Source organism: Anas acuta, chromosome 7 (genome assembly GCF_963932015.1).
Source record: "Anas acuta chromosome 7, bAnaAcu1.1, whole genome shotgun sequence".
Taxonomy (NCBI): domain Eukaryota; kingdom Metazoa; phylum Chordata; class Aves; order Anseriformes; family Anatidae; genus Anas; species Anas acuta.
This window is the reverse complement of record NC_088985.1, coordinates 11,478,965-11,502,503: the sequence shown is the minus strand read 5'-3', so window position 1 is coordinate 11,502,503 and position 23,539 is coordinate 11,478,965. Positions and strand designations below refer to the sequence as shown.

Genomic DNA, 23,539 nt, shown 5'->3' with positions numbered 1-23,539 from the left:
ATGTTTCAGTCTCTTTATTTCTTAACATTTATTAAAATATTACCACAGTTCTCTCCATCACAGCATCTAATGCCATGAAGAAATCTGCTGCATGGAGCCTGACTCTATGTGTTACCAGTAAAAGTTATGCAGCTGCATTAGCTTTTATGGACAAGAAATACATTTCTGAGTTGTATCAGAAATGCATTTCTGAATTGTAATTTCTTCTCTACTTTTTTTTCATTTGAGGTTGGCTATATCAAATTATGTGGGAATAAATTATGGAGTATTACAAGAAGATGTACTACAAGCTCTATTTTTACTGTTTGCTCTGCGGAGACCTACTGTTATTTATGTATCCCTTTCCTGCCATTCAAAGTTTACATATCATATGCAGATTTTGTGTTTTGTTTTCTTTGTTTTTTTTTTTTTTCCTTATTTGAGCAAGAAGGTAATTTGTTTGCTAGCTGTAGGTGTGTAAATTTATAGCAAAGATTTTGTCTTTCAAGCAAGGACAGAGATAATACAACAAAAATAATGGGTTTTATCTAAGTTTGGAGTTTTTTTTTTTTTTTTTTTTTTTTTTTTTTAGCAATGGAAGCTTATAAAATGAAAACAGATTAGTTTTCCATGTTTTTATAAATATTTAAAATTGGTTAACATTACTGCATATTTGTTAAGTAATATGAAAAAATGAATGCCCTCCTGGAGAGTAAAGATAATATCCTAATGAATGTATTTAATATCCTGCATAGTGTTCAGTATATCACCATAATTATTAAATAGGCAGAAACGAATGCCTTAAGAACCCATCTTCTGTGCCCCATACTTCACTAGATCTCATAGGCCTGTCTTGTAAACTCTAATTAAAACTATATTGCAATAAAGAGAAACACTGCAATAAAGAGACATGATTCAGTGCTAACAAGTACCTGTTAATTTTACTTCTTGTTTATGATGGAGAGATTTAATCAAAGTAATGGAGTATCTATGCTATTGGGCACATCCCGTAGGAGGCATGCAGTGTTTGGACAGCATGAGGAACTAGTAGTTGACTAGATGCTGCCCTGAGTGTTTGCTGAAAATGGATACCATTTAACTCAGTTCTAGAGATGTTTTGAGAACAAGTTGTATGTAAATTGCAAGTCAACACTGATATAGATGGAAATCTGAGATACTGTCTACATGAAACGAGTAACATTTTCTGGGCCTGTGCCTAAGAGGCAGTTGGTGTTAGAGTGATTTTGGTATGATATACCCTGGTAATGGAGAATAAGTGAACTGCTTAGGTGAGACTGGGTGAACTGATACAGGTGAGCAGGTGAGAACAGTCACCCAACCTATGTCTCTGTTAACCAAACTACAATGCCTAATGTAGCAATGTCTAACTGAAAACAAGTTTTTTGTGTTTTTTTTTTTTTTTTTTTGTTGTTGTTTTTTAATAGGAGTTGCCAGTAAGTTGCCAATACCATATAAATATAGCAAGTAAGGCTTTTTATTTATTTATTTATCAAAATAGTTTGGAACTTGACTCATGCTGCTGAAGTTTACATACATCCTGTCTGTGTCCTTAACTAGCATTCAGCTGTTCTTGCCATAAATGTTTCTAAACTTCATAAATGCACAAGGAAGGAAGACAAGGTACCACTAGATTTACTAATTCAGTAGTCTCTAAATGTTCACATTTTGTAATCATATAATTGAATTATGTCCCCATCAAAACCTTTGACAGTTAATATCTCCAGTTCTCGACATCTTTCCTAGATAGCAATGATCAAATCTTAGTTTTAGGTATTGGCTTCCATGACCCAGGATTTCAGTATTCTTTTCAACTTAAACTTTCCAGAGTGGTAGTGCGTTTGTTTTATTTTATTTGTTTGTTTGCCATTCTCTCATATCTGTTGCTATAACAACTATAATAGTTATCATATAGTTGCTGTAATACCAAATGAAGAATGTTGAGGCTGTGTTTCCACAACAGAGGATTAGCGTAGGCAAAAGTGATAGGGCTGAAGTCAGTTCTTCAACAGAGCATCTCCTGTTTTTAAAAAAATATTAAATTTATTAACTTAAAATTAATAAAGCTATTAAAAGCTGTGAGGATCTGGCCTCGGAAAACAACAAATTTTGTGAATATTTGAATTTCCTGTGCAACTTGAACTACATGGGCTTTTATTCCTCACCTATAAATATAGAATATAGCTGCTTAGGATATCCAGGTGGACATGGCAACTTAAGCAATAGATCATCTAGAAATTTCCCATTTCATTTTGCAAGAACTTTTTTAACAACTTGTTTCTGTTTCAACTATACCTCTATTCTGCAACTCATTTTACAGTGGTCTTGGTAGTAATGGTTTTACAATGGTTTTGGTAGTAATTATGTTGACTATATTATACACAGCCTGTTCCAGTAGTTACCATTGTGCCTATTTAGAATAAGCAATTGAAAGATTATAAGGCGAGAGGACTTTTTCTGAGTCTTTACCACCAGCTGGGTGATGGTAAGTGATTGTGTACATGTAACAGCTGAACCATCAGTTGTACTAATAGTAAAGTAAGCTTAAATATCTGCTATAAACATGGTTTCTGTGTAGTAGAAAAGAGAGATATTAAAAATATTGTCACAGTTCAGTCACAAAAACACTTGAGTCTAAATGCAAGCCAAATGCAGCCTTAAGTCACGCAAATAAGCAATGCACGGAATGTGTGCTTTGGGATTTCACTAGATTTGAGTAGAACTGAGAGTTCTTCCTTTCTACTCATGAAAACACAGTTCTTGAGTAGGCTTTCAAATAACAGTCATACTGCTCATATAGTTCTGCTAGTGACGTTTTTTTTTCCAGAGTATTATTCCAACTGATACATCCAGCCCAAGAGATCACATTGGATACTGGCTCATGAAAGTAACCAGTGTATTCTAGGGACTAAATGTTAAGACAAGTGGGAAATTTTATTTAATATATTCATACGTGTCTCAGTAAACATCTCAGGTCTTGTGACAGTACCCACTTTTACTAAGAGTTAAATATATACATACATTTTTTCACCAGTAATAACTGATGAGGTATCATAACGTTTCTGCTTGTAGGTTCTTCATCTTGTCAGTAGTAATAATTGAATTGAAACTTGTGTGTGTATATTTCTTTTAAGTAATATAGTGTTTTGTTTTTTTTTGTTTGTTTGTTTTTTACACTGCTGCATCTTATTTCTTACCTAAAATGCTGAGTTTAGTAGGACTAATATGGAACTTAAATTATTGACTTCAGTTACATAGCTTGGTCCTCATTTAAACGATCACAACTATTTATTAGCTTTAATCTTTTTCCACAAATATTCATTTTTAAAGAGCAGTTATTTATTTAAAACATGTATGTAAAAATTAAAATATTTTATATGTAAGCAGTACAAGAAAATTGTCAGTATAAACAAATGAAACCTGAAAACTTGCCTTTTCTAGCTGCTACTGCTGTTTAAGAGAAGCATAGCTTTATGGTCAAGTGTTCCTAATCAAAACTGAATCCCATCTTTTTCCAATATACTGCATCACAGTTTATTTTTAGCCATATATTTCTAATAGCTTTTTAACTGATGGGAAGAGAGTGAGGGAGAAGGTAAAATAATGAAGGAAGGTTGCAAATGAAGCATGGGTAGAATAATCGTGCATAAACCATGTGGCACTGTAATAAAGAGAAGCAGACTGGAACCAAATGCAAAAACATTAAATATATCTGGGCAATACCTAACTTCTGGCAGGCTTGGTCTCCTTTTCATCAGACACTTCAGGACCAAGTAAGCTAAGAGCATTATTTACTGTGTGGGATAGAAGAGCTGCACTACATTAGTTTTTTGCCTATCTAAATGTATGATTTAAGTAGCTGACTTCCATTGTAGCTGAATCCAAGCTATTTTTGTTGGCCCTTTTTTATACTTCCTGGTGGTGAGTGAAAGGGGGGGGAGGGGGGGGAGGGGAGAGATGTTTTTACTAAAGGCATGAACTCGAACACCAAAGCTTGAACAAGACGTACTTGAATTCTTATGCTGCTATGCAAAGAAATCATCCAGTATAAATTCTCTGCAGTTACTTGCTCTTGTTTTATTGCTTCTGATACTGTGTTCTCAGCTGTGGATGATGGCACTCACCTCTCGAGCATAATAGTCGGCGTGTAGAATGTGCAGTAGTGGCAAATTCAAAGAGCATTTTCTGTAAAGCAGTGTAATAAAATATTTACAAGATTTGATAATGAACTAGACAATTATGTGTGAATTGTACTGTCTTTAGTTGGTTAGAATAGGCAGTCTTCAAGCATTTACAGGCTCTCCTAGCATAGTTTTGAAATCGTGTTTTATGAAGCGAGAATATTGTTACTTTCTATATAGGGTTTCATTTCAGCGATGTTTATTACTGAGCACATAAGCATTTTCAGTCAAACACAGAAAAAGAAGGAGGTCAAAAATTTTTTCATTTATAAATGAGCTTATGTAAGGATGTGTGCATCCTGAGCCTGGCAGAGGAGATGAGCAGGAAGATGATGAGCTTCTTGTTTTGGAAGGTCATGGGCAATTTCATGTTCTCTGGGCATCTGTTACCTGTCTTTCAGAGCTTTACATGTGTAATGGCAGAAAACTCTTACCCTCTCTGCTTAGCTGGCCGTCTTACTGGAAACCTTCAGTTGCCCATTTCACTGTAAGATTGAAGTCTGTGCTCTCTGGCTGTTTTCTAGTGTCTTGTCTACTTTCTTTTTCTAACTTATATGCTCACCTTAGAAATGCACCAGTATATGCGGTGTTCCCTACATTATAACTGAACTGGCCAGTTGGCTGAGGTCAGGATAAGGATTTTTCTTTTCATAGATGTGACAAACCTACTCTAGTATGTTATCCAGTCCTTCTTTTATTGGTTGAAGGGGTGCAAAACTGGACCAGTGTGTTATAATATGCCATCTCTTTTGTGTTTGAATAGGAGAGAGAATTTGGTTCAACTCAAATCTGGAGACAGTGGTGTAATAGTGCAAAGAACAACTATCTAGTTCTGCTACAGTTTTATTATTGGATAATACTATATACATTTGCTTTAAGTAGCATCTGAACTAAGCAGAGGAAGGACTGAGGCTGCAGTTCTGACATAACCTCCAATGTAAAATTGCCCGAATACTTTAATGTCCAAAATGCTCAGTTACAAAAGAAAATGTTGATTCATCTTTCATCAGCCTTTGCCTGTATCACTTTAATTCTAACACTGTAATCTTCTCAAGGCAAGCTTTAAAATGCTTTGATCTTCATGTTAGCTGCTTGGCACTGCTTTATGGAGTTACAACCAGCTGCCTTGTTTGAAGAAATTAATTGGTCCACTGGATGGAACTTCTTGGGCAGAAGAATTCTACTAGATGACTGTTCTGTGTTCTTTTCTCTCAGAGTATTTTTAACCTATGTAGAAGTATCATGTTTATTAAGAACATTGTGTTTAACAATGCAATGTTTTAGCAATTTCCAATCAAGAAAAAAGAGAAAATGGCCTGTCTGCAATTCTTATAATCGCAAGAACCCAAGATATGCTGTCATATTTTCCACTGTTTTAGGGTGATGATAAAATGTTGAATCTCTTGAAGTGTGTACAATCTGTACTACAAGGACATCTTAATTGGAGTTTGATCTCTGACTGTTAAACGTCTCTCTACACATCAGTGTCATTCTCTTCTGTAGCCTCACCTAATGGGAATCCATCTGTATAGGCTATGTGAATATATATTATGGAAGTACTGGCCTGCATTTAGAGTTTTCAGATGCTCATTTCTGCTGCTGTCTGAACAGCAGAAATTTTTTTTGGTTATTACCAATTCTCGATGTATGTACATAAAATTGAAAATTGGAGAGCAAGGTGCTTGTTGAATACTGTAGTACAACAGCTGACTTGGGGGGAGGGGGGCGGAGGAGGAACTTATCTGCAAAACCACAGAAATTGAGAAATTGGATCCATTGATATCTCTTCCTAGCTCTTTTGAAATCCTCGGGTTACTTTAAAGAGTGGTTGGATGTTTCAAAAATAATGAGAAGTGCTTCTACAAATTTGTTCCCAGCTTTGATCTGTGCTTTCAAAGAACTATGTGCACCTTCAGCTAAATGTATCCATTTCTTTGTAAGTCTTATTGTTATGTTTCTTTTCTTTCCTTTTTTCTATGAGAACATAGAAATCAGTGCAGAAGCAGAATGAGTAAATAGTGCATTACTGGCTTTAGAGAGTGAGATAGGGGCCAAAAGGAAGAGAGGTTTGCTGTTTACTGTCTGCATTTCTCATCTTGCACAATTTCCTGCTTGTGACGTGTATGCAAAGCATTGTCAGTAATGAGCAGATTCTTAAACTCCGAAGGAATGTGAGAAACCATACTATAACAACACTGCATGAGAAATGCAGGATAGCTAAGTCATTTATGGAACCTGCTATCTTCCTAAGGATTTCTGTAGTAAAGCAGAAAATAGATGGTAGCCTTTAGGCCCCGTTAGCATTGACTTATTTTCACATAGATCACAATCAGATAAACTAATACTTTTTGCATTTTACAGTAGGAAGCATGGCATATCTATTTCTTTCTGAACTTAGTAGAAATGTGGTAGATATATGAACAAAATAACTGCAATAATAATATTTTTAAGGAACTATATAAATGAGAATTCACTTTGCACCGTGAATTGCTGAGCGTAATGGGAAGCTTTTCAATATTTTTGCTTTTTTTCTGAAAGGTTAGTGGAATACTATGTAGTCTAACAGATAACATTTTGTATCATTTCACGTTTTTGTCTCCTTTACATTAAATTGCTTAGCTACAAGTGCATAGCATCCATGAATAACAAGGTATTCTGATTGTTAGTATAAGCAAGGTATTTCCGTTTAAGTGATTACTTAGGAAGCATATGTGAGATGAGTGAAATGTGTTCTTTGGTATCATTAGAGGGGGCTGATGCAAGCAGTGCAGTAAGTCACCAATTTATAGGTTGCACACTGCAATTAAGGAAAAATGAATGAATTCATTTTCATGTCTCTAGTACTTCGGAATTTGTGCTATGCTAAATTTAAGAAATAGGAAGTACTTTGCTTGCAGTTTCACTCCTTTTTTTATCCTTCTTGTATGTTTTTTTTTTTTTCCTCTTCCACATAGGCAGGTATAATTGTTCTTTCAAATAATGATGTCCAGAGATCAAGTATCAATCACCAAGTACTCTTGTGTCTACATTGTTGAATGAATCTAGCTGTAAAAATGCCAATGTAAAATTTCTAATATTGGTAATTACTAATATTGGTATCTCCATACACATGGTTTTCTTTTGTAAGAGCTGTGTTATTGAAAGCATTAGTTAAATTATAACCTCAGAATATTTGAGACAATTGGTCACTTATTTTCAAATCTACTTCTTATAGACAAGACATTAGTCTTTCTAGTGGTTGCATGAAGCATTTGTAATTCTATGTATATTTGTAATGTGCACCGAAGGTGTGAGATATTTGATATATTTTCATGTGATCCAGTACAGAGGGAAGCTAGCAAATCTACCAGTTCTCCCATATGCCTAGAATAATGAGACAAATTCCATTCAGCTCTTAAAGCATGTTTCCCCTTGTCTGGTGTGGGTTCAAGACTTTGTCTTGGATTATATGCCGTTAGAGGAATTAATGCAACATGGCATCACGCTGGGAAGAGTAGTTCTAATACAACCAGTAGTGGTACTAATAGCTTTAACTGCAGAGGAGTGCAGCACAACAGCTCCTAATTGTTGTGTTCTGAGACCTTTTCTGTCAGCATCAAAATTTTTCCTTGTTGCATCCTATTAACGTCGCCAGCATTTTTTCCATATTTATTTTCTTTACTAAATGTTACTACCATTATCTTGTTTAAAATCTTTCAATTCCCCAATGTGATCAACCTCATCATAATTTGTGTTCTGCATTTATGAGCAAAGTTACTTTAATGCCTCTTCATTCCCACTCCTCATTTACTTTAATGTTCATCGTTCTGTCTGGCAGTTTTTCCTATTAGAATACGCCATCTTAGATTGCATAAAGCTTTTCTGCTCGGTAGGTAATGAAACTGAACTCTTTGAACTGATCTCTCTTAAAAGATAAAGCTGGATGCTGTTCTGAGTTTTTTCCATCTTTGAAGTCTGAGGGTGTTACAGAACCAAAAGTTATATCATGGCACTGCGGGGTGGTTTTTTATTTGATGGGAGGTTGTGATTCTGATTTGTGCTGTTAAAATGCAATGACCCTGAGATCTGTCTCTGCTGCTGACAAGTGGAGTGCCCTTTTTGTGGGCAAACATAATATTGCTCAGGTGTCCAGAGCATCTTAACACGTTCAAAGCCCTCTGAATAGCGGCAAAGCCCATCCAAGACATGGGTAGGAAACTTTGCAGATGTAGCAAGTTACAGGGAAATCAGGCAGACAATGCAAACAAGGAAGGATCTTGCAACCCTTTCTGTCTTTTAAAGCTCAGATGGAGTTAATAAATTTTGGCTGGAATGTTATTTTTTTTCTTCTGCTTAATCAGGTGATTTACAACCACAGAAGAGTATCCTCATGGAGATTTAATCAAAATAGGCAGAATATATGCCAGTACAAATGAGTAACATGTAAAAATAATGAGAATATTTTTGAGGAATAAAAATGCTTGTGAAATACCAAAAAAAAAAATCATATTTACAAAATCTTCAGGCCTGTATTTATCTGGAGGCTGTGGAGAAGGACAAGTTACTGGCAGGCATGGCAAAATGAATGCCTAAGAGGCGTTTTCATCATCTTCCCAGCCCATCCCTTTGAGGAATTTGGTGCCGTCAGGATGTGACTGCACCTGTAGATGGATTTTTGTTTCCAAGGGTTTCTATCTACACTTTCAAAACCCCTGCATTTATTAACATACTTCTTTGGGGAATGGCAGACATTACTTTAACAGCGAGCAGAACATGCCAATACAAAGTAAGTGTGAATAATTCCCTGCTGGAAAGATAATTCTATAATTTGCCTCTAGTCATTTAGGGACTGAAAATCTGTGGACACAAATCATTTTCAGTTTAGTTAAGTCACTTTAAAATAAAATAAATGATTCCTGCAGAGCTGGTGGAACTTATTTGTAGCTGAGGTGCTTCTGACTCCTGATCACATTTGGCAGGAGGAAATTGTATTTGTTTTCCTTATTATCTTACACACAGCAAGTACCAGATGGATGAAAAAAAAACATGTAGTGGTAGTTCAATTGAAATGCTAATGTTTTGTTGGGGAAAGAGTGAAGGAGAAAGGGGATCAGGGAAGTAATGCATTGGCTCTCTTAGGTCTTCCTTCCATTGATTCCTTCCTTCCTCTTTTCCTCAACACCTCTACAGATGGTGGCAGTGTCTGCCCTTGGGCTCTCTCGCATGTAGTGACCATGCCTTTCTATATTTTTCATGCCTAGTTAAGGAAATGTGCTTCTTTGTTTCCCTCTGATGGAGATCCCACCTAAGTCATCTCCAACTGCCTGATCAAGCAGTAGGAGTTAGGGAATTATTTCTTCCAGCTTCAATGCCTGAGGTTAGTCTTTGCTATGGCCAGACTCCAGGTATGAGTCGTTAGTGCTTATTGAAATACAGAATCAGAATGATGCTTTTTAACTGATACTGGAGGGGGGGGAGAAAAGCACAAGCACAGCAATATTGCCTGTCAATATTTCTGTTACATAGTCTTTGTCCTCATTTTACCAGGAAAATAACTTGGAATCAGTGTATTGGTGTCTTTTTATATTCCTTGTATGAAGTTTTTAGTCTTAGGGATTTTTGCCTTCCTTCTGAAAATGCTGTTCTGTATATAATTTTTTTAATGTATTTTTTATGGAAATACCTTTATTAGGGGCTCTAATTGAAGCTATCTGTTCTTTAACTCTTAATTACAAGTTTGGGTTTTATTTTTTTTCCACTTCAGCTGGTGGCCCCTTGATAGCATACCACTTAAAATGATTCATGGATGTATGTCTCAGTGACAGTCATTCTAAGCAGGCTCTTTGTGGAACTTTCGTCTTGTCACTTAACATCTGTTTTTAAAATAGAGAGCATTGGGACTTTCAGCAACCTAAGTTTAAAGTGGCTGCTAAATCCATTGTGCTTTGAATTTTACTTGTTTTCATCAGTAATGAGGCCAGGTGGACTTGCTGGTAGTATCTCACTGCTGGCTCTGCTTTGGCAGCGCTAACAGCTTGGGACCTCCCTGCACATCGGTCCTGAGCACAGGGTAAGCAGCCTGCCAAAGCCCTGGTTGCCTGAGGTGTGTGTGGTCCCAGAAGGATAGCAGCTGTGGGGTGGAAAGCATGCCGAGCTATCTTCTGGGAGGTGGTTTACCACGTGCTGTGAGACAGACACAGCATTGCATTGCATGGTTGAGGAGCTAAGTTACAGCAAGCAGACTGCTCGGTTTAATTTTGTCCCCCTTGCTGTTAGTGTGCTGGCACTGGAATGGAGCTGTTCAGCCAGGGAACGTGGTGTGTGCCTGGAGACCACATGTATGGAGAAAAATCACCTTAGCTGAAAGAGACAAACACGTATCAGGGGAAGATGTGTCTGAAGGTGGAAAATCTGGCTATCCAGCCTTTGGCCCTGCCACTTAGAGTTGTGAAGGAAAACAGCACGGGGGCCGAGCGTAAGCAATGGCCAGGATCAGCCCAGAACACCTGGAAATGGGTACAGATGCTTCCGTGGTCATACGCACTAGATCTCCTCTTCTCCAATACAATCCCTTCTTTGGTTTAGGAAAGTTTTAATGATATATAATTCAAGGCATAAACTGTATATATAGCCTGGTTACAAAGGAAGCATCAGCCTGTCACTCTGTATTCGTCTTCATTGCCCATGTCATCCCTCTGCTGCATGTCGGAGTTGATGAGTAGAGTGGCTTGTTACAGCCCTTATGGCCAAGGACGTGATACCCTACGGCTTTGCCCCTTTTGAGGGCTTGTAACGTAGGTGCTCAGTTTTCAAAGTGCTACATAATCAATGTCTCTCTCCCATTTTTGTCAGCCAAACATGATTTTGCCTATCCTAAAAGTTGGCAAAGAGGGCGTTGCTGAATATAAAAACTAAGCATTGTTACTGTTAGCAGGCTCCTAAAGAAATGAAATTTATTTCTGGTAAAAGATTTTCCCCCTACTGTATTGCTTGTAAGTTCGTAATTGCTTTTAATATATAAAACATTAAAAGAAATTTGATATAGTAAAAACAGGTGTAGTCTAATCAAATTATAAGACTCGAACATTCATTATAATTATATTTTAATTGTTTTTATGATCTTAAAACAAATCTTACTGCTGTGTATGTGATTCAGAGATTGATGTTTGCAATATTAGATAATGGCAGTTTGGGATCAAAGCTATTTGTGTTTTTCAATTACTCTGTGCAGTACTGTTGAATTTTCAAGTACATTAGTCGTACATCAGCCTGGTTGTGTACACTGCTTTTTCAGTGAATAACCTGGTCCTATAGTTTCACATAGCCTGTAGCGGAAGAGAGTTTTTGTTCAAGAGAAATGGAGCTGATGTTATTTAACTGAGGGGAAAATCAATTTATATTTGCATTGTAGCTTTCAAGAAATGTAGCCCATAAAGCCATCAACCCTGTTTCCTAGCAGGTTCACATAGAGTTTTTTGCTTCCACGTAATTACCAGGAGGTCTACAAAGAACTCCTTCAGGTTCAGAGAATGGGCTAAACACCTGGTGTCAGACTTTGGTCTGTTACAGCTTGCTTTGTTAATTTGCAGACTTGTTAATTTTCTCGGATGTGGGAAGGAACAAACACACCTTGGATTTCTTGCTCTGAAAATACTCTTCTGGTGCAAAATTAATATCTTACAATTGTTTCCACTATGTCCTGTTTTAGTAACAATTTCTTGTTTCTGTATGTGCTGTCCTGAGCTGCTCTGTTCATAATAGAATGAAAAGTCTCTATTTTCTTCAGCTCTTTTTTCAAACTTTCTGCCAGAAATGTCAATATGTTCTAGCTTTCATTCACTATAGTAAATTTGGCTGCAAGCAAAAAGAATTGATTTTCATCCAGACCACCTTACCTTCAATCTTATCACAGTGTGTAGCCTAAAGACTATAGCTAGATGAAACTTTCATGTTACATGCCTCATAAAAGCAGTGTAAGTACTTTAAGCCTCCAAACTCTGCAGTAAATATTAGGCAAAGAGTTTTTGGTGACCTTTTGCATGTGGTCTCTGAGAAACCTTGGAGCTTTTTCTGAGTAAGATTTAACTTCTTTCTTTGATTTTCTTATGAAATCCATTGAAAATCAGAGCTAGTGGAAATTTCAAGGGATTACTTGTTCTTTGTCATGTCCTGATGAGAACTCATTTCAACAGTGTTTTGTTTCTTTAGTGACTATCAAAAATACCCTTTATTTACAGAATTATTTTCTTATGGTCTTAATCTATAAAGCTGCAAATCTTTGTACAAAGGTGCCTTAAAAACTAAGTGAGCTCTCTAGCCTATCTTGCCATGGAGTAGTCTGTGCCTTCAATATTACCACGATATCAAAGCCCCCAGATCAAATCGTGCTGAAGAGTGTTTGTAGTTGTAAAAAAGGATGTACATTTTTACACCACCTTGTCCCTTGCAAGGTAAAACAGACAAAAAAAAAAAAAAAAAAAAAAGGGAAATTAAGAATGCAGTGTTAATGGATATGCTGAGCAAAATCTTTAGAAATTCAGTCAGGAAATCATGGCTCCAAAACATAATTATAGATTTTTTTGATAACTGTATTCTCATTTATCTGTAGAAAAATAGCCATTTAATTAGAAGAATGAGTAGGAAGTCTTTTAGCCAGTTTATAAATGTCTTTTTCAATGTTCACCACCTTAAGCAATGATTATTACTTCTGAAAGTCGCTTCCAAGTTGCACTTCTGTGGGGGAAAACATAACCCAAAACATCACAAAGTCTGTATTCCACTTCCACAGGCTTAGGGTCTTATTGGAGCTGATTGTAAATAAATCAGTTCATTGGTCTTTGACATGAACCCTTCATTCTTTGCTTTGATCTTGTGAATCAAATCAGATTTGACTTGTTAAGTGTAGTTAGAAACACTGTGAAAAGCACACCCCTCTCTACCACAAGTAGATTAGCTTTTGCGTGTGTGTATGTGCAGGTTCGTGCATGTATGTATGTGTATGATTCTCACTGTTTATCTGTTGTGATAGAAATATAGCCCAAGTCTGTGGGATTGCAGAGTGCCCACGTGTTACCTAACTCATTTTGAGGACTCCTGATACACCTAACTGACCTACGGTTTGTGCTGAGGTGACTTGTCACCCTCGCCATTTGTAAGTTCAGCACTTAGTGGTATGGCTTCCAGACATTCCCATGGGAGCAGTTTACCTTCTTTGAAGTCACTGAGCACAAGCACTTAAAAATAAACATCAGCAAAGTATATGGGGCACCTGACTAAAGAAAAACCTGGTCTGAAAAATAATAGCAGCTTGGTGAACCAAAAAGGACAAGTTAACCTGCTGTTGACCACAGCTGGGTTGGGAGTGGACTGAAAATACCCCTCTTTACAAACTAGGCTACAAATTGCATCTGATATTAACAAGTGTAAAATTGTCTGTCCCACAAAACTTGTGACTTGTACCTGGTTAAACTCGATAAATAATCGTGGAAAATAAAACCAGGTTTGTACAAAGAGACTCATATTTATTGTCTCTAAAACAATGAATTCAGACTTGTTTTCTTTGTGTTTTAAAAAAAAACAACAACACAACAACAACAACAACAAAAAACACCTACATGTTATGTGTATTTAAAAAATATATATTACAAATAGATATTTAGCCAAATTGGAATATTTTATAATCTCTTCTATGTTGCAATTATACCTCAAAGAAATGGCTTGTATTGAAATTACTATTCAGTATCTTTTATCCCCCCACATTAATACATGGAATGTTAGGATTTAATTAATTCCCCCTGAAAAGCAAAGCACCAAAGATGACTGCTGTAAGGCAAGGATTTCTCACTTCCATGTTGGTGGTTGTGCTTCATCTGCTCTTGCGTTAGAGAAACTTTCTTCTCAGAAACAGTGTTGTAATGCTTTTTGGATTTTAAATGCTATAGCTGTAATGAATTAACAAATTAAAATGTATGCTGAACTTCAGCTTTCCCTTGGTATCCCTCTCTTGCTGTCTGGATGTGGTTTAGTGAGTAATGCTGACATGGTAACTAATATAGATCTTGACTGCAGTCAAACTGAGCACAAACTATGCAGAGCAGGCTCCACTCAAATCAAACCTGTACAAATGTTAATCTGTAAAACTAGATTAATACCATGCAAAGCCAGTCTTTTGGCAATTTTTTTTTTTAATTATTGATTCCTTTCACATAGTACTGCAGTTAGACATCTGTGTTTGAACAGTCAGAATGTGTGTGTTGTTCCAAGACTCTTGCATATAACATTAAACCAACAAACGTTTATCACCATACCGAACAACAAGCAGTAAATTAGAACATTTTTGCAAAAGGTGTATATGTATTGCTAAACTATAGCAATCTGTTTGTGTAACAAAGAGATCTGAGGCTGTTTGGGGGAGTTGCTTGATAGATTTAGAATAGAATCGTCTCTGAAGAAGGCAAGAACATAGGGTGTACTTTCATCAGAAAACCCCAAGAGTCTGCACTCAATTCTGTATTCTCAGTGAGATGACAGAGAAGAGATGATGAAAGTTTATATATATGTATAAATGTTTTATATATGTATATATTTATAACGTGTGTGTGTGTATATATATATATATATCACAAACTGATCTGTTACAACAAAGTAGTAAATGATACATTAAGGTAGGACCATAAATCTAAAAAGACGAAAAAACATTTAGCTACGACAAGGTGATAGGAGACCCCACCCTTTCAGGCTTTACAAAAGTTTCCTATTACTAAAACAAGAGGTTTATTCTTCAAAAAATTCTAAGCCAAATTAACAAATTTTAATTTAGTGTCACTAAAATATAGCCACATTTGTAAGACATCAAATGTAACAACAATTTTTCTCTCAATTTTTATGAAAGTAGGCATCTTAATGGTTGCTGGTTTGATTTCATACTCAATGTGGAGGCATTTACTTGGCTATGTTTGTTCAAGTATTTCTGAGCTTCCTTGAGCAACTTACTTCTGAAATTGCAGTAAAGCATGTAATCCCTCAGGCATTAAGTTTGTGGGTGGGTTGTTCTGTTGGTTTGTTTTGTAAACTCGGTCCTGAGGACAGTAACTGATGCCATTAACTGTTGTATTCTGGATGTATTCTACTTGGTTTAAATGTTTTAAAGCAGACCAAGAAAAAATGATATTTGCTGTTTAGTTACTTTCATTGAGTGTGATGGGTGCCCTCTGTTACAACATTAGAATCTAGTAAAACAGCTAAAACTGCTTTCCCTAACACTTGATTTCTGGCATTTTCTTTCTTTTATCCTTCATGAAGGAATGTGTCTTATAATGAGATTTAAAAAATATGCAGATCACACCTAAGGATAGGGAAACTTCAAAGACCAAACAGGCAGACGTAAGGGATATCATGGATGTTGCTGATGTCTGCATGGCAGCCAGGATCTCACTTTGCAGCAAAGAAGGATGATGTTAATTTGAGTATTTCAATATGGCTATTTTTCTCTTATCCTGTGTGATTTCAGACAAACTCAATAGTGCATTATTTAACTATTGGTTTAAGGTCTCTCTTAGGAGGAGGCTGCTTCCATTTTTGGATGGGAAGAACAATTCTAATTGTTGTTTATTGAGCTGCTGCTTTTAGATTTTAAGCCAGGCCATGTTGCGCTTTTGATCTGTAATAAGCGTGAGTCTCTTCCATTTCCTTCCATGGGACTGAGATTTTGAGTAGGAGGAGGGATTGATGATGCTAGAACTGTGGATGAGAAAAAAAGTCTAGCACATCTTATATAGTTTAATGTAGTGGTTGAAGTGAACAAAAATAGGGATATATTTTTGGTAAATAACTTTGCTCAAATAAGCAAGCCGTTTTGTATGCTAAAAAGGGCAATTAGTGATAGCCAAGAGAAAATTAATTTGGTCATCCAAGAGTTTCTGTGCCAGATGATGTCCTGCCACAGAGCTACCTCACCCCATGCCCTACCGCTGGGTTGCTTATGCAGCCGTCTGTTGTCCCAACACCCTGTCCGTAAGTATGTTAATGTTTAAAAATAAAAAATAAAAAAAAAAAAAGGGTGAGGGGGGGGTGGAAGAGAAGGTAGAGGGATGACAACAAAATATTGTGGTTGGGTTAATATATTAACCCTATTAATATTAAGAAACCCTATGGTTTCTTACATACCTAATATGACAAAGGCATTCACTTACATTATTTGTTAAGTCAACAGCATTTTCTTTTTAAAAGTAATGCACAATTTTAATTGATTTTGCTATATCCATTAGAGTTGTCAGAAATATTTTTATTATAATACAGAATACTATAAATTATTTCCTAATTAATGAATAATATTAATTTCTGTTTTCATCTCTATGTAGCTTTTCAAGAAGGAGAAAAATGTTAAGTCATGTTTAGATCTATTCTAAATCTATTTTGCCTGTTTTGCCTTAGGAATATTAGAGGTAAATCATATGTAATACCACGTGTTCATAGGGCTATGGGATCATCTATATCTCAATTAATGCCTTCATATGAGATTCTATGATGCTTATTAAATTAAAACTCCACTTTCTTAGCTTTGCTGTTTTGCCTGGATGAGGGTATGCAGCAAAGGCAAGTTGTCTTTGAAATGTATCAGGATGGATATTGAAGGCAATCTAGATAGTATAAGCTGAGAAAAAGAAAAGATGTTTTTCATGCCATAATGCTTCTCTTAAAACAAAATTCAGTAATGTGGAAAGAAGTTTCCTCATTTTAAAAATGTTGTAAACAGCTCATGTAATTGTTAGAATTAAACCCTGGGAAAGTCTTCTCCAGAAAATTGTTAGTAGGCATAGCTTGATACACAAGTAAGCTTTTTTTGGACCTTTCTTCTATTTTTGAAATTCATTTCTAGCAATTTAAATGAAATTTGCATATATAAGTTCCATACCAGATCTATTCTATAAATAACAAAAGGGTTATATATATATATATACATACATATACATATACATGCACATATATTATTGCATCGTTATATACGTTTTATTTGCATTGCATCATATATTATTACATCATTAAAAACTGAAGAGATACAATCACATTTCAGGGCTACATGTACTACTTTTTTGTTTTGTTTTTCTCCGTAAATTCAGTGAGAGGGAAATCCAGGGAGACCACGCAGAATGACATGGACTGCTTGAAAGCAAATCTGCGATGGTTGTTCAAGAATAAATATATCTGAAAAGCAAATGTAACGGTAAGGCTTTGTAGAGCTCCAGTCTCTCAGGCTGTCTGCTGTTTGTTGTTCATGATGTTGCCTGTGTAGGCTCAGTAGGCCCATGCAAGTTCATCCAGATTTCTTATAAAATTATGGATTTTTTTTTTTTACATGGAAAGATGCACAGAACGGGTTAGGGCCTTTGGATACTGTATCCTGTCCAAGTGGAAGGGCCACAAAACAAGCAAATACTGTGATCTGCTGTGATAACGTGATTTTCCTTGAATGTCCAACACAGAGAAGTTTGAAAAGGGAAAATGTGGTTACCTAAGCAATGTAATAAGCATTTACATCCCAGTCAGTTTTTCTGAGCTCTTTTAAGCTGTTTCATTCTTATGTTTCCTTTGAAGATGTTCAAGTGAATTGTTTTGGCCTTCAAGAGAAAATTAGTTTTGGTTTTGATTATACATCATAAGATCTTTCTCTCCTCATGATTAATGAGATAAGCTGCTTGAATGACCACTTAATTTAGTAATCTATTTTTAAGATTTAGAGAACTGCTTTGAGAGTGTTGATAAGTAAATCTGTTCACAATGTGCGGGCGGTGTTTATAATTACATCAGCAGCTTGAGAAAGTCTGCTCCCTACTTAGGGATGTAATGCTGCTGATACAAGGTGGTTGTGTGTGGAAAAACTTCAGCTGTCCACTGTCATGTTGCAGAATTCAGAGCAGCCTGTTGTATACAAATTGTCTGATAAGGGCAATCAGTTGCAATATGAGTATCAATACTCATATTTTATTAATTATGCTATCTCTGAAGATAACGGGAAGGAAAGCCACAAAGCTGTACCATGCCATGAAAGGAGTTATCTCCCAGTACAGCTCTTCTGCCACGTCCTTCTGCCATTCCCTTTCATAGGTCCAGCCTATGGACTAAAACTGAGTACAGTCTCCGGAGATGCAGATGTGAACACGTTCTCCTCTGGGTTGATCTGTGCAGTGCTTTCACTGCTTTATTTTCACTGTCCACATACCCTTGCAAATGTTATATTGACTAGTTTAAAAGCAGTCTTTCAGAGCAGTAAGATATTTTTTCTCCAAGTCCAACCTCAACAGAAATGCACATGCATTGTAGGTCCCAAGAGCTGGAAAATCTTTATAAAAATGTCAGTTTTTGCCACTTCCGTGTGAATTTATTGTCTGATTGTCTGGGGGTGATGATCACATGGCTATGGAGTTCTAGACCTTATTTTTAACCTTTTATACTTCATATTACAAATCTGATAGGGATAAAGAAACTGAGATTAAATGACTGTGCTCATATGAGTTGCTATGAATTTTCTGTCTCAACATATCAGTGATATGTCAGACAATGACCAGCGTCAATAGCTGGATACATGGTTTAATCGGACACCTAAGAAAAATGCCGAGTGAGATGTTGGCATCTTCTGTTTCCTTTGCTTGGACAAACAATACATACACGGCTTGCTGCTTAATTCTGTTCAATGAGGTCCATTCAAGCTGATTTTCTGCCTGTCTTGGCAGATACGGCCTGTCATGTTGATCCAATGAATTACTGTTACTACACGGTATTTGCTAATTTTTAGTTGGTTTAACCCTATTTATTGGACATGAACTACTAGATAAATGCTTTCATATTATGCAGATTGTGAAACTACTGTTTTGGTTTAGATATTTACTTTCATTTTGATTTGAGGTTAGCTTCTTTCAGTAGGTATCTCATTTGACTCACAGTAGTCTGCTATTGCGGCCAGAAAAATCTGGCAGGGAAGAGAAGAAAGCAATAACTAGGTCTTTAAATATAACAGCCAAAATACTGCATTCTGCAAAACTGATTCCACATATCTTATTGGTATTCACCTCTTTTGCTCAACAACTTGTAGTGGCTGTATCATCAGTTTTGTTTACATCTGAAAAGTAAGCGAAATGCAGTTTTCTCACTTTTCTTAATGTATCCTTTGAATTTGAATGTTGTCTAATGATGTGTTCCTACTCTTTATAAGATCTAGGCAAGTTAATTTGAAAAATTCACCAGCAGAGCAGTGGGTGCTTGTAATTGCCCACCTGGTGTGCAAGATAGGCTTTTATTTAATAGAAAACTTCAAAAGCTCAGGGAGTTTAATTAAAGTGAATGGAAGAATAAAAGTGACATTAAAAAGGCATCAAAAGTGTGGGAGGCGGAGGGAGAAATAGAAGAAATACAGGAAAATGCTGTAAATGTGTTGTGATCTTTCAGGAAAGCATTTTCAGGTGAATTTTTAAGGATTAGGCACAGGACATGCTTTAGCTGCAGAGTAAGCACAAGCCCATCTATGCGACTCTCAAGCATCCGTTCCTAATTCCCAAGCCTGTCTGAATTTGTTTGTGTGTACTCGGGCTTTTTCTTTAATTTTATGTGCATAAACCCTTCTCTTGGTGTGAAAGTTTCAAGGCAACATGCCTAAATGGAAATTCTTGAAGCCATAGTGGGTCACTTAAATAAGAGAGCAGGTGTTTAGTTCAGTTTTCATGATTTCAGGCTGCAGCATATCCCATTAAGTTGACAAGAACTTCGGGTATTAGCATTTCAGAAGGCTGAATGACTCTCTACATTGATGTCTTCCTGCAATACTCTTGGTTTCATTGGTGTTTAACATTATAGCCTACGTAGGGAAATATAAAGAAATCAAAATTGCAGGGAACACCTGTTGAAACAGTAGGTATGATAGCCGTTCCAACTAACGGAGTGGCTTTTGATTTCTCTTCTTCAATTGTGGGGGAAGTTGCTCTTCTGGCTCTTCAAATTGCAGTGGATATGGAAGTGAGGATTTTTCCAGTGATTATAACTTATTTTACAGGCTCACAGTGTTTCAAATCTATTATAAGCTGTTGAGTATAAAGGGGTTATGATTGCTGTTGTCAGCAGTAAAAGCTAAAGGAATTATCAGTATTTCTGTAGGGGCTGCTTTGTCTTCTGGGTCAAATGCAGAAAAAACGACACAGAATCAGAGAGAGTTGATAAGGTTATCAAGCTGGAGGCATTTGGGACCTAAGCTTGAGATACTGGTTACAGCTGAGACACTGAAGAAGGAAGAACATTAATTCCTAGTGGAAATATGAATCTAACAGCTTCCTTTACAGCAGGGGTTCATGAAAAAGTGTATGCAGCACGTAGCTACCTGCTGCTTTGGGAGAATGGGCAGCACCCTCGTTCTGTAAATTTGAGGAGAAAATCTAATAAAGCCTTCGAAGTTTGACAGTTTGTCTGAATAGACAAATAGAACATTCATGTTTGGGAATAACTGAACTTTGTCCATATGTTCATTTCTTTATACGTGTTTAAGAAAACCCAGGTTCTTAAATATTACATGTAATCCAGTGATGACTTGGTGATAAGGAGAGAAAAGGCCAATGAAACATTAATCTTGGAGAATTAATAGATAAAAATTATCATTCATTATCACAATTTATACTGTGATACGGAACTAAAGTTGCAGGTAATAAAAGCTGTCAAGTCATCCAATTTGTCTGTGAAACACAAATTTGAATGCTGTGGAAATTTTTCCATGGTATCAATATGAATATTGAGTCCAGCAATTTAGTTCCAGTTCAAAATCGTACACTATCTGTCCTAGGTAAATTTTCTTTCCTTTTTAAAGAAGGAAAGCAGCAAAGGAAAAAGAGTGAAGTAACAGTATTTAAAATAGGAAGATTCCAAACTAAGGAATAAAAACTTAAATGAAATTCTGCAGATAAATTAGTATGGTAAGGAAAACTAGGACTTCTGGTAGCAAAACACCTGCACTTGGATAACTAAGTCTAATTAAATGCAGTCTTTTTCTGTAATTCAGTTGCGAAAAGCTGAATACATGATTCCCAGTAAAATCACAAAAGAACCAGGTTCTTAATGTTCAGGAAGCTTTTAGAGAGGAACACAGTGGCAGGTGATAAAGGAAGATCATAGAGCATGCATCTAGCTGTAGGCTTCTTTAATTTGGCTTTTAAATACTTGTGTACCTTTAGGCTTCACAAAGGAGGTGAAAAATGAGGGTCATGTTCTGGCTTCTGTGAATCTATTCACCCAATCACTGTTGCTTTTTTCTTTATGTAATAAGAGTTTAAGTAGGAATAGAAAACTAGAAAAAATAAAATACAACTTCTGATGTTTTCTTGTAGTATGTAGTGCTTTTATATGGTTCTTCTATATGTTGCTATTACTGTATACGCATGTAAAATTACTGTAATTTTTTTCAGTTATTTGCAGTGCAAATTCATGGTCTTTTTTTTTTTTTTCTGCTTTGGGTTCATTTTAATTAGCAGAGATGTGAAATTATGGGGAATCCATGCTAAAAGTGAGAAAGGTCATTGCCTAATGTTAATTTGCAGAGCTCTTGTTTCAATCCCAGCTTAACTGAAAAATAAGTGTTCTGTTTTCTTCCTCCCACACATAGTTATCAAATAATTCTGTCTTAACTCATGCAGAGATAACAATGGTATGAAGTAGCTGGAATAGGGTTGGTGCCATTGTCAATAAGGTGCAGCATGTGCTAAAGATTGAAATTGTGCTGTAAGCACAGTTTTTTCATTGCCTGTAATGTTACTCAGCACTGTTTTCTGTGAAGTCGGGCAATTTCTCCAAACTTTTTGTAAGGTGGAAGCAGGCTTCCATTGCTTGGGTTGTATTTATTTAGATTTTTTCATTGTTTTTAATTCCCATCCTCTCTTCTTGTGTACATGTAAATGTTTTGTTTTGGTGTTGTTTATTTCTTTTTAACTGCAGTAACAACTGGTACAATCTGGCCACAGATATTTTCAGAGAGATGAAATGTCATAGGAATTAATGTAATGTGATATTTTAGATTTGTATTCATATCTCTACTCTTTTTGTCACTCACTAAATGACTTCTTCAGAGTTGATTGTTACAATGACAGCAATAATTTATGCTGCTCTTTCAATCTTTGTTCATTGCTGTCTAGTCATATTAATAGCTGTCAACTAATTTACCAAGGAAATTCACCATTAAATAACTCTAAGACATTGAGTTGAATAGTATGGGCTAAAGTGGCTTTGTTTGCTGACGAGTCATAACCAGACACTTACGGGGAAAGAAACCATGTGCCATTGCCAAGATATAGCATTTTTAAAGGAAAGTACTGGTTAGGCAAAAGATTAGACGTCAGAGGTTTTTTTGTTTTTAAATAAAAAAAATAAAGTATCTTTCTTACAAGTTATGTTCTAAAGCACAGAAGCTTTACATGTAAATATGTCAATTATTAGACCTCTTTCCCTGCCTCAGAAGATACCAGAAAAGGTAGATGTCAGTTGGTCTTAGGTTAGTCAGCAGCCTACCTTCCTGGTCTTCATTTTGTTCCTTGCTCTTGGTCATCTATGGAGATAATAGATCTGGGTGTGTGTTTGATTGCTTTTTGCTTTTTTGTTGTTGTTGGTTTTGTCTGTTTGTTTTGGTTTTGTCTGTTTGTTTTTAAATAATTGGGTTTAAACATGGGCATTATTGCTTTCTATTCCAGAATGGTTCTGCTAAAATGAAAGCAAGCACCTTTAACTGCAGTAATTCAGCAAGATAGTAAAAGCAGTAAGTGTTGTCACTTAAGAGAATCACATCATTTGCTTAACAAAATCCTCCAAATTTTCCAGTGCTTTTTGTGAATCAATCTGTCTGCTTTTGATAAAGTCCCCCTTCACAGGCTTCTGTCAGATGCTTGGTGTTGTTTGATAAGGTAAGTGCAGATATAACCCTGTGCTGTACTGCCAGTGTATCTCTGTCCTCATCAGCATTGACCTTTCTCTGGAAGAGGTGTATCTCTCAGACAACACCACTCCTGCTGTGTTTTGTGGTTTTTAACAGATGTGTTGTGGATTACGTTGGCAGCACTAGGCTCATTTCATTTGTCACCTGCAGTATGCTGCACATCGTACTAGATCACAAAAGGCAAAATGTGATTGTGTTGAAATTGCTGCACTACCACCTCTCTTTTGCATAGGTTTGCCTTTTCTGCTTTTTCAGCATCACCATTTCAGAGCTTCCGTCATCAGGGTCACAGCTATGAATCCAAGCAGCAATCCCAGTAAGAGTAAATACAAAAATATGTAGGGAAGTAAAGATGATCCCTTTGTTGTCCATCCTTAAAATAACAGGAGCCATAGGTAAATCACTTCAAAGAATAGGGAGAGCTGCA

The 23,539-nt window shown here is 36.2% G+C and overlaps 1 protein-coding gene across 6 annotated transcripts in view; it reads left to right on the top strand.

Moving 5' to 3' along the window:
• Nucleotides 1-23,539, top strand: part of NRG3 (neuregulin 3) — a 396,301-nt gene that overhangs the window by 100,890 nt on the left and 271,872 nt on the right. The window lies entirely within an intron of this gene.